Source organism: Eubalaena glacialis, chromosome 14 (genome assembly GCF_028564815.1).
Source record: "Eubalaena glacialis isolate mEubGla1 chromosome 14, mEubGla1.1.hap2.+ XY, whole genome shotgun sequence".
NCBI lineage: Eukaryota > Metazoa > Chordata > Mammalia > Artiodactyla > Balaenidae > Eubalaena > Eubalaena glacialis.
In genome coordinates, this window is record NC_083729.1 from 31,681,115 (window position 1) to 31,692,740 (window position 11,626).

Below are 11,626 nucleotides of genomic sequence, written 5' to 3' on the forward strand. Positions count from 1 at the left end.
CCAGCTCTAGTCTAAGAGTAGAACCACACCTTCCCTCGTCTGTTGGTTTTCTCTTGACTCTGCTAAGAACAAGTGGCATTGCCAGTATGGGGGTTGGTTCCAACGTAGCTAATTTGTCCCCAGAGTTCACAGCACTAATCTCAGGATCAGATCTGAGAAATGTTCCTCCTCCTTAATAGAGTGACGTAATAAATGACTTCGCCCTTCGGATAGGACCCTGCCTTTTCATGGAGAGGGGTGCCCTTAAGCACAATAACACAGTATTCACAAAGTAAACTAGATGGCCAGTCTAGTCTTGGGCCAGGAAAGGCTCCATACACTTGGGCCTTCACTGAAGTATCTCCGGGCAGGTGTGGATGAGGGGCCACCTTGGAGGGGCTGCCTTCCCTCTGTGGCACCCAGGACCTGCTTCATGTAACAGGAGGTGCCAAGCAGCACGTGGCCTGTGGCCTGCAAGCTGAAGAGGACCCAGGAAAGAGCTTCCTTCAGGATGTGCTTAGCTCCAAGGCAGTGCAAACCATAGGAAAGGGAGCATGTGCCATAGAGGGTTGCCTTCAGGTTCAGGTAGCCAATGAAGTCCTGGGAATTCACCTTGTGCAGGTAGTAAGTTACGCGGGTCTCACTGATCTTCTTGCCAGGCTAATGGAAGAGGGAGAATTGGTACCGAGGCCCCTGCTCTGATGGGGGCTGCACCTTCTGGAGCACTGTGCCCTCTGCCAGGGCCCTAAAGTACTCTTCTGCCTCTCTGGTTGTGTCATTTTCCTCCAGCGCCGGGGGGAAGGGCTGTGCTGCCGGTCAAGGAGGTGCTCAATTCTGCGGCCAGATGCCCTTCCACACAGTCTGGTCGGCATTGCTTAGTCCATAGGTCAGGGCTCTGGGGGTTATCACACTTGCTCTTCACAAGCCTAAAATGACTGTTGTGAGGGAAAAAAATTGTAGGACATAATTCCAGCTTTAATACCCTTTCTGGAAAGAGGTGAGGATACAAAGAAATGAGCATGTGCCTATATGCGAAAATACATGAGTTTTAAGTGCTTGGAAATGTTTAAGGGCTCATTTTCAGAGTCCTTAGGCAAAACCACCCCCTCTTATATGAATTCCCACTTCTCGAAGGCGAAGCAGGTTCTGAGGGGAGCCCTGCCTCGGGCTGGGCAGGCGGCTTGGAGGGAGGGCTCACCCAGTTTCCCTGGCCGGGCCCAGATCGCCCTCCGGAGGCCTGCTCCACTCAGACAAGAGTTAAAGGGCGGCCCATCTGCCCTGGGTTTGTAACTGCGAGGACTCGCTCACCCCTCCGCTTCGTCCCCCGGAGGACCGCGCGCCCCGCCCCTCGGAGGCGCCGCTGCCGGGCTTCTGGCCACCAGGTGGCGCCACGCGGCGGCCCGCGCGCCGCTCCAGCTGCGGGGGCGGGTCCGGGAACGGAGGACCCGGGGTAACTGGCCTCCTGAGCCAACCCGCCCGACCGCACCCCGGGAGCTGGGTCCCGCCAAACCCGCGCCTGGGGCCAACGAGCACAGGCGGCTTCAGCAGAATTGCTGAACACTCTTGTAAAAAAATTTTCCAGCCCATCCACCACTCCCAAATCAATTTAAAAATTAAAAATAAATGGATACGGGAACTTGCCGGCGAAAATGTACAGAACAGCTTGGTTACAGGCAACAGCAGAGGTGCTGTTTAAGAAGGAGCGTGAGTTCTGGAGTCTTGACTGCGTTCAAATCCGCTTAACGACCTTGGGCACGTTATTTAACCTGCAAATCACCTCATTGCCTCATCTGCAAATGCCGGTAATTTACACAGAGCTTACGTCATGGGGTTGTTGACAGGAATTAAACGAATTGATACACTACATACACGTGTGTGTATTTAATATATGTACAGATTAAATTATGTATACAAATTAAAATAACATGTATATCTATACATTACATAAAATACATAATTACATATGTACATAATATAAAGTTATATGCCAAGCACACAGCACCGATAATGTTAGCTATATTTTATATTTTAGTAAGCAATTTCTATGAATTATTTATTTATTTATTTATTTATTATTTTTAAATTTTGTTTATTATGTAGTTTTGGCTGTGTTGGGTCTTCGTTGCTGAGCGCGGGCTTTCTCTAGTTGCGGTGAGCAGGGGCTACTCTTCCTTGCGGTGCACAGGCTTCTCATTGCAGTGGCTTCTCTTGTTGCGGAGCACGGGCTCTAGGCGCGCGGGCATCAGTAGCTGTGGCTCGAGGGCTCAGTAGTTGTGGCTCGCGGGCTCTAGAGCGCAGGCTCAGTAGTTGTGGTGCACGGGCTTAGTTGCTCTGCGGCATGTGGGATCTTCCCGGACCAGGGCTCGAACCCATGTCCCCTGCATTGGCAGGCAGATTCTTAACCACTGAGCCACCAGAGAAGTCCCAAATTATTTATTTTTAAAAACATCTTTCATTCAAACAAGACAAAGTCATACTTTCGGGGTTTTTTGTTAACTTTTTATATGGAAATTTTCAAATGTTTACAACAGTAGAGAAAATAGTGTAATGAACCCCCATGGACCTATCACCTAGTTCCAATAATTATCAACACATGGCCAGTTCTGTTTCATCTGTACCCCACATCCTTTCCTCCAGTAAGTTGCAAATCCCAAATTTCATCTCATATCACTTCATTTGTAAATACTTGACTATTCACAGTACTTTTAAAGCTCAACGTTTATTTAATATTGTCTCTGTGCACAATCTGTTGTAGTCATCAGTCCAGAGACTCCCCATAACACAAGAATCTTTTCCACACCAGCATTTGACACAGAAATTGGAACTGAATATTGAATCAGCAGCAGTTTCTTTGCTGGAAAAGTATTTCCGCTTCTCAAGAGATGTGTTCTCTCTACGGAAGGAACATTGCTTTCAGCCCCTGGCTCCCTCCCAGTGAGAATCCAAAGACTGCTCTGTGATCCATGGTGACCCACCCCAGGCTGAATTATCGCAGTCGGGGAAGGAGATTTCTCCTAATTAGTCAGATTCCTGCACTCAGAGCAGGATATGATCCATTTTAAGAAGGAAACCACTTTTCCAGATACTTGAAGATTTTAGGATATACACCCAATACTTCTGGGTGGCACGGGGTGGGGACCATTGGAACTACTGTCTCCTGGAGTGTTCTTTACACAATGCCAATGTCACTTTCACACTGAAGATTTAACCAAATTTTTCCCCTCAAGGCACCTTGGAACTGTGTTAACATTTTAAATTATTGACTTAAGGCACACGCACGTGCACACACACACACACACACTTTAATTAGTAGTTTAAACAGGCTAATTGGATTCCCTCACCGAATCAACAGTGTTATACAAACCTTAGTGCTGGCAGGGGGCGGGGGGGTTGTTTTTTGGTTTTGGCGTGCCACATGGCTTATGGGATCTTGGGATCTTAGTTCACCAACCAGGGATCGAACCTGGGCCCTCGGCAGTGAAACCGCAGAGTCCTAACCACTGGACCGCCAGGGAATTCCCTCTAGTGCTGTGTTTTTATATTTATAAAGTAGGCATCTGTCTTCCTCTCATTCTCAAAACAGGAAAGAATGTGACCATGTTAAATCAAGCAGGGAGACTGTCTAGGCATAGGGACAAAATTCCCAATTCCTCCACTCTCTTTCAGCAAGCTGAATGAGTTATCATAATTACGCTTTTGACACTAGTGACCCCTTTTTCTGATCATTTTTCTCCAGTCTCTGAGAGTCTTATAATGATCAGTTTCCAATTCCTATGGCTTCTGCACCTTGGGGATGGGACTCCTTAGGGATCAAGAGAGCTGAGCAGCAGTTGACTCTCTCCTGAGTCTGTCCTTCTATCAGGCTACCGGCATGCAAGACAGAGACATGGAGGGCCAGAGAGGATGTCTTTTAGGGACCAGGACCCTCACACACTTCCAGGAGAGGGGCAAGGAGGTGACCATTATGTCCATGGCTGTCGGCCAATGAACTGAAGCCCAGATCAAGAACTCCTCACGATCATTTTCTGATTTTAAAATCCAAACTTTACAACCTTGATCCTTCCAGTAGATGTAATCATCCCCTTCTTCCCATTACCATGGTGATCTGGGTACATTTCCTATGCCTTTGCATTAGATTTTTTGATATACTTTCAGCCTGGGATGGCTGATGTGCTCGCGGAGCCCAGGCGGGCTCCCATGGTGACCACCCAGCAAAAGGTGATGGGGAAGGGGGAGGAAAGGCATTCCTCCTTCCCCAACAAAGGCGCTGCTGGGATTTCGGGAATCCGAGGGAACAGCCTCCCCACTAGATGACAAAGATCAGCTCAGTTATCTTTTAATTCCTCAGCGACCAGCCTCGTAGAAAGCAGGTGCCCAATAAACATTAGTTAATTTGATGATTCAAATCACAGGGGCAACTTGCTATTGACTTGACTTTCCTCTCTTGAACACCATCTGCAGCATGGTACATGTTGGATTTTTTTTTTTTTAATGTCATTCAAAATCACCCTGGGTTTTGTTTGTTTTTAAATACAAATGCTCCAGATCCAAAAGTTCCTTGCTAAGGGAGGGATGTGCTAGCTTGAAGGTCTACTGGGGTACTATCAACTATAAAATCCAGGAACTACCAGAGGTAGTGCTGGTGAGAAAAGAGTGGTTGCAAAATGTAGCTCTTGACATCTGTCATCTATTTTCTCCTCCTTGGAGTCAGTTGCCCTCGGGCCAAAGTGGAATGGCCTGCCTTGGTCACTCACGTACAGTAAAATGTGGAAGAAAACCAGAACTGACCTTCAGAGCTCAGCGGCATCCTTTCAGTTAGAAGCAGCCCTTCTCTGTGTGATGGCAAAGCCCTGGCAACAATGCACAAGTGGAAGGTGTTATAGCCCATGGAGTTAAGGGTTAGAAGTAGGCATCCCTCCGCTGACTGCTGCACTCTGAGGGGATCTGTTTCTCTTGCTGTCCCCACCAGCCCAGAGTTTGGCTGCCTTCCTGGAAGTGTCCCTAACTATATCATTTCTTCTTCCACTCTAACCCACTAAGGCTTGCTGCATGGGACACGCTGCATGGCATGCCCCCATCATTCATTTTCTCCAGCTGCGACAGTTGCACTTCTTTTGAGAAGACTCCATACCCTCAGTAAGACGGTGTTTAAAAAGGGCTTAGGATAGGGTTTGGGCTTGTGTTCAGTGATTCTGGGGAGGGTTCAAGGAAGTGGGGCTCTGCTCTGGATTGGATGTTGTCAGGAAGCAGGGACGATCCTCGGATTGGTACCTTACTCCTTATCTAGAAGGCAGGAGGAACAAGGGAAGCCCACAGCTGTAATTGCTAAAGAAGACAAAGTCACTCATGTTACCCAGGATAGGGGAATGTTTGGTGGCCATCTTTGTGGTCTGGACAATTTCTTGGTTTTGATTATGGTCAGACATGATTCCAGAGGGGTCCTGTTTTTGTCCCGATCCATCAGGGTCACAGAGTGGTCTTCTCTGATACAGATGTTCAGTGAGACTGCTTGTGTTTAAGCAGAGTGCGCCCCAGACTGGCCAACAGTGGTGGGCCGGCTGCCCTTCCCTTTCTCACTCTCGCTCCACTCTCTCCATACGGCCGGCGTTATGGTTCACAGTTTGATGTCCCCAATCTCCATCCCTCCTTCCAGCCCCGGCTGGACCCTGGGCCTTTCCCTTCACTGAATTTCTGCCTTCCACACACAACTTAGCATTCATGGTGTGTGGGCCTGCCCCCGGAGGCGGATCCCACATAGAGGGCCCAGGCATTTCTGAGGAATGGGACCAGCCTGGGAGGGCTGATGTGCTCGCGGAGCCCAGGCGGGCTCCCATGGTGACCACCCAGCAAAGGGTGATGGGGAAGGGGGACGAAAGGCATTCCTCCTTCCCCAACAAAGGCGCTGCTGGGATTTCGGGAATCCGAGGGAACAGGGTGCCACCTTGCAGCCCTGGCAGAGGGCTGAGCATGGACAGCGCCCCCTCAGGGCGCTGCCTCGGAGCTGCCTTGGAGCTGTGCTAAGGCCCCTTCCCAAATAGGAGAGGGCTGGCCCTCAAGTCACCCGGTGAGTTTTAGTGCAGAGCTGGGGGTACTGCTGAGTGAAAGATGGAACCGTATGAGCCAACATACGTCCACACACTGGTGAGGCCTGAGGAAACAAAGGTTATGCTTTTTGTTTGTTTGTTTTACAAAAGCACTTTTAAAAATTATAATACACACTTATTGTAACAATTTAAACAAATTGAATTACAGAAAGATAAAAAAAATAAAAGTAATTCCCTCTTCCTCCTCTGTCCAACCCCACCCTCTTAAAGTAACTGGTGGCAGGATGTTGGTGTGTATCATTCCACACTTTTATTATACAAACACAGAATTGCCTATTTAGAGTCTCAGTTTTGCTTTTTTAAAAACATGATCATTCCCTTCATATTGTTCAACGCTTGCTTATTTTCACTTGATAATATGTCTCTACACCTTTCCAAGTCAATACATATAAATGTGATTCGTTCTATTTGATGATTACATAGTTTTCCATAGAATGGATGCACCATGATTTACTAAATCAGCCCATTATCAATTCTGGCTCATGGTTATGTCTTATCAGCTTTGTTTGACGATTGTTTCCCCTGGGATAGTCTTATTTTAGTTGTAGTCTCCCAAATAACACAGAGCACATCTTAAATACAAATTTCCTTCCTAGAACCTAACACATCACTGCCTACACCCATCTCACATTTGACACGACATGAATATTTTTTTAATTTTGGAAATGCTCATAATGTCTTCTTCTGATTTGCTAAAAGAAAAACAGTTCTTAGGATGAGAGGCTCATATTTGGCACATTTACTGAGCAGGAGGAGATAATTTTTAATTTCCTAATCCCATATGGTACAATTTTTCTCCATATGTCAACCTCCCTCCCAACACGTGCCTCCTATTTTCCCATGGAAATATCCTTGTATCACTATAGAAAACATTTAACTTCTACTTGCATACCATAAAATTATTCACATTTCAGAATGAGGCTGCCTAATCCAACACCATCATTTTAAAGATGAACAAAGTGAGGCTTGGAGGGGTTAATAATTTGGCCAAAGTCACATACTTAGCAAAGTAGTTGGGGCTAGGAGTAGCCACTGGAGGGTTCTCTCCACTGCAGGAGACAACCCTTCCAGGGCTTGGGGTGGTTGAGGCACAGCACATAGGCAATGGTATTTTTATATGTGGAGGATTTAAAGGTAGATCACTAATTTTTCTCAAAGACTTTTAAACAAATAACTGATTACTGCCACTTAACCACCCATACCTCTGAAGAAAGAACCCTTTGCACCAGACCAGAGTCTATAACTTTTTTTGTCCTCAGGAGGTATGCTCTTGCTTCAGCTTGCAGTTTTCTCTGCATTCCAGTAGCTAATTGAGTGACGAACACTCCTCTGTTCTTGCATTCCCCCTCGATCCTTGGCATTCCAGCGTGTCCTGGCCTGCAATTGAAGCTGCTTACCATCTGGTTATGTAAAGGTGTGGCCAGAAAGGAAATCCTTGTCAGGAGTGGATTCAGATTCATAGGGCCTAAAGCTTATAAAATTTTTGAGATCATCTTCAATAGAAAACAATACAAAATATCTTATTTTTGCTATTTATACACAAACATATGAACACATCACTAGGCCTCCTCCCAGTGCCTTAGAAAGAACAAGGCCCTGGCAAGTGAGGGGTGCAGAAGCTTAATTTCTTAAAGCTTAGGGGTAAAATTGCCCCTGGGCCTTATATGAAGTAAAGTAGGACATACCTGGGGCACCCTTTCTTTTTTATTTTTAAATTAATTAATTAATTTATTTTTGGCTGCGTTGGGTCTTCGTTGCTGTGTGCGGTCTTTCTCTAGTTGCAGCGAGCAGGGGCTACTCTTCATTGCAGTGCGCGGGCTTCTCATGGCTTCTCTTGTTGCGGAGCACGGGCTCTAGGCGCGCGGGCTTCAGTAGTTGTGGCTCGCAGGCTCTAGAGTGCAGGCTCAGTAGTTGTGGCGCACGGGCTTAGTTGCTCCGCGGCATGTGGGATCTTCCCGGACCAGGGCTTGAACCCGTGTCCCCTGCATTGGCTGGCGGATTCTTAACCACTGCACCACCAGGGAAGCCCGAGGCACCCTTTCTAATCCCTCAGATGGATCTGGACAGAGCTGCCCAGACCCCTCCAGGAGGAAGTACTCACAGCAACCAGAAGCCCCAGACTTTTCAGGACAGTTCCAGTTTCAAATATTTTATCAGGCCATGTGTCAAAGGATGCATCTTGACTTTTCAAAAAATATAGGTGATCATGTTACAGGATGGAAGCATAAAAGACGAAGAAAACAAAGTGAAAAAAACCCCCAAAAACCAGTGTCTCCCTCCCCCCACCAATAAGTACAAATAGGGACAGAACTACCAATTGTTTCCTCTGGATGTTTTGTTTCCTGTCTCAGAATGGAAAGAATGAACCCAGGAAGGACACTAACAGCACACAGCCTCTGCAGCACACAGAAGTTTCCACCTGCTAAGGAAAGAGCAGGGATCTTTCAGGAAATCATCTTCCCTTATTGGGTAAGCAATCATTATGTTGCCATGAAAATCTTGCCTTCTTAGACTTACGTTGGATAAGAAATAAAACATACTCAGAAAGGACAAGTTGAGTTCAAAAGGCTGGGGAATTTCCCTCTAGTTCCTGTGCTCAGCTTTTTATTCCACAGTAACCAGAACCGAGATTTCAGAACACAATATTGAAGCAGCTGTGCTGTGTAGGACTCCCATGCCAAAGACTCAGGAAACTGTTCCACAGACTTCTCAGAGGCTGTCAGGGAACAGATGTGCAGTGTAAAGCTGTTCACCAAGCATTTATGAATCATCTGTGCGGATCAGGAAAGAGGAGTTCATTTTGTTTTCCAGGGGACACCCTACATTTGAGAGACAGTGACACACATCGTGCACTTCCAGGGTCAGCCCAGTGCAATGCCTGCCTGTTCAGTAATAGTAATAGTGATCATAATAACAGTCATAACTACTGTTTATTGAGACTTACTATATGCTTTAAATGTATTACCTCATTTAATTCTCATAACTTTATCAATATTCCTATTTTACCTAAAAGAAAACAAACCTAGAGATGTTAAGAAACATACCTAGTGTCATACAGCTAATAAGTGCTAAAGCTGGTGCTCAAACCAGTTCTATCAGACTGCAGAAGCCATTCATTTAACCACTGCACTTTCCTGTCTCTTTTAATAGGCAACAGATGGATTGCTGAGTCATTAACTCAAGAAGGGAAAAAAAAGCAGAATTCAGTTAAATATATCCACAAAGATTAGCCAATCCCTGCTTAGTGTTGACATCAGCAGAAAAACTGCTTTAGGCCAAGCTCCATTCTCTCACCGGTCCCAGCATCAGAATCACCTGGGCACTTGTGAAAAAGGCCAATTGCTGGGCCACCCTGGAGCTACTGAGTCAGAATCTCTGGGAATGGGGCCTCGGAAACTTCATTTTACATACCCAACACCCACCTACTCCCAGGCAACTCTACAGAACGATGAGGTTTGAGAACAGCTGCTTCTAGGATGGCCATTCTCCTGGCTCACCTGCAAGAACCAATTTATATCTGTTGTCCTGGCATAAGTATCAACAGTGCCCCCCTTTATTCTCCTAAGTGTTCCAGTTTAGACAATCAGTTTGCATATACAGTTGGCCCTCTGTATCCCTGGGTTCCACATTCATGGATTCAACCAACTGCAGATCGGAAATATTAGGGAAAAAAAATTCCAGAAAATTTCAAAAAGCAAAACTTGAATTTGCCGTGCTGGCAACAATATATTAATACATAGCATTTACATTGTATTTGCAACTATTTACATAGCATTTACACTGAATTAGCTATTACAAGTAATCTAGAGACAATTTTTAAAATATTTATTTATTTTTGGCTGCGTTGGGTCTTCGCTGCTGCACACGGGCTTTCTCTAGTTGCAGCAAGTGGGGGCTACTGTTCGTTGCGGTGCGCGGGCTTCTCATTGCGGTGGCTTCTATTGCTGCGGAGCACAGGCTCTAGGCGCTTGGGCTTCAGTAGTTGTGGCACGTGGACTCAGTAGTTGTGGGTCGTGGGCTCTAGAGTGCAGGCTCGGTAGTTGTGGCGCACGGGCTTAGTTGCTCCGCGGCATGTGGGATCTTCCCGGACCAGGGATCCAACCTGCATTGGCAGGCGGATTCTTAACCACTGCGCCACCAGGGAAGTCCCTAGAGACAATTTAAAGTATACAGAAGGAAGTGCATAGGTTACATGCAAACACTACATCACTTTATATGAGGGACTTGAGCATCCTTGGATTTTGGTATCCACAAGGGGTCCTGGAACCAATCCCTCTGGGATACCAAGAGACGACTATATATTTCTGTATTTTTTGTACCAAAGTCAGACCATATTATATATGCTATTTTATAACCTGGATTTTTATTTAATGATTACTACTGTTCCATATAAATAAAATTTAATCTTTTCTAATACCAATCCATATTCAGATTTCCTCAGTCATCCCTAAAATGTCCTATATATCTGGCTTAAACAGTCCACACATTTCATCATAATAATTTTCTCTTCTGAAATAGTAACAGTTTCTCTCTTCATAACACTGATTTATTAAGCAGACCAAGCCAGATGTGCTATGGTCTGTGCCATCTTTTGGGTTTTTCCGGATACTTCTTTACAGTGTTGATTAGTTTCTCCTGTTTTCTGTATTGCTTATCAAGTGGAGATTAAAGTTTGGTGGAGTCAAGTTTGGCTATACATCATAGGTAGTGTTGTTTACCTCATCTGTGTAGCACATCAGAAAACATGTAACATTTGGTTGACCTACCATTAGTGGTGCTAAGATCAACCACTGGATGAAGGTGATCCTATGAAGGGACAGTTACATTTTTTCCCCTGCAACTGGGATGTAATCTGTATGGTATCACTTTGGCTCTATATGAAAAGTTTCCCATCAACCTGATGCTTTCAACACCATTGATAATTGTTGCCTGACTTTAAGGGTGTTGTAGAATGTTGATTTGCTAACAACCCTACTACATTATTGGGAGATATTGTTTGGTAAAAAGAGATTTTTCCTCATCAACTGGGGCCATTTGGTTACCACAAAAAATTTTTTTTCAAATTAAGGAGCTAGTTTAATAGCTGCCTGGGTGCAATTTCTTCTTTTTTTTATGTTTATTTATTTATTTACTTATTTGGCTGTGTTGGGTCTTAGTTGCAGCATGTGGGATCTTCGTTGCGGCATGAGGGATCTTTTTTTTTAGTTGTGGCATGCAAACTCTTAGTTGCGGCACGTGGGATCTATTTCCCTGGCCAGGGATCGAACCCGGGCCCCCTGCATTAGGAGGGCAGAGTCTTAGCCACTGGGCCACCAGGGAAGTCCCTTGGGTCTAATTTCAAGAGAGTGAGCATCTTCTAGAAAAGTCTAGAGGTTGGAGGAGAACTGAACAATGCCAAAAAGTTTGGCCACACCATGCACAGACATGATTGGCAACCAGAAATACGCCACTGAAAACAGCAGCCACGATAAGTGTTGACCTAAGCTAATTACAGTTTTCACATCTGACCCTCAAGCCACAATCCTGTGCTGCATTTCTTTGAG

General features: G+C 45.6%; 1 non-coding gene across 1 annotated transcript; it reads right to left on the bottom strand.

Moving 5' to 3' along the window:
• Window positions 1–11,329: 11,329 nt before the first annotated feature.
• On the bottom strand, window positions 11,330–11,402 carry TRNAR-CCU (transfer RNA arginine (anticodon CCU)). Its single transcript has one exon. It is a non-coding gene; the product is annotated as a tRNA-Arg (tRNA).
• Between the last annotated feature and the right edge of the window lie 224 nt (window positions 11,403–11,626).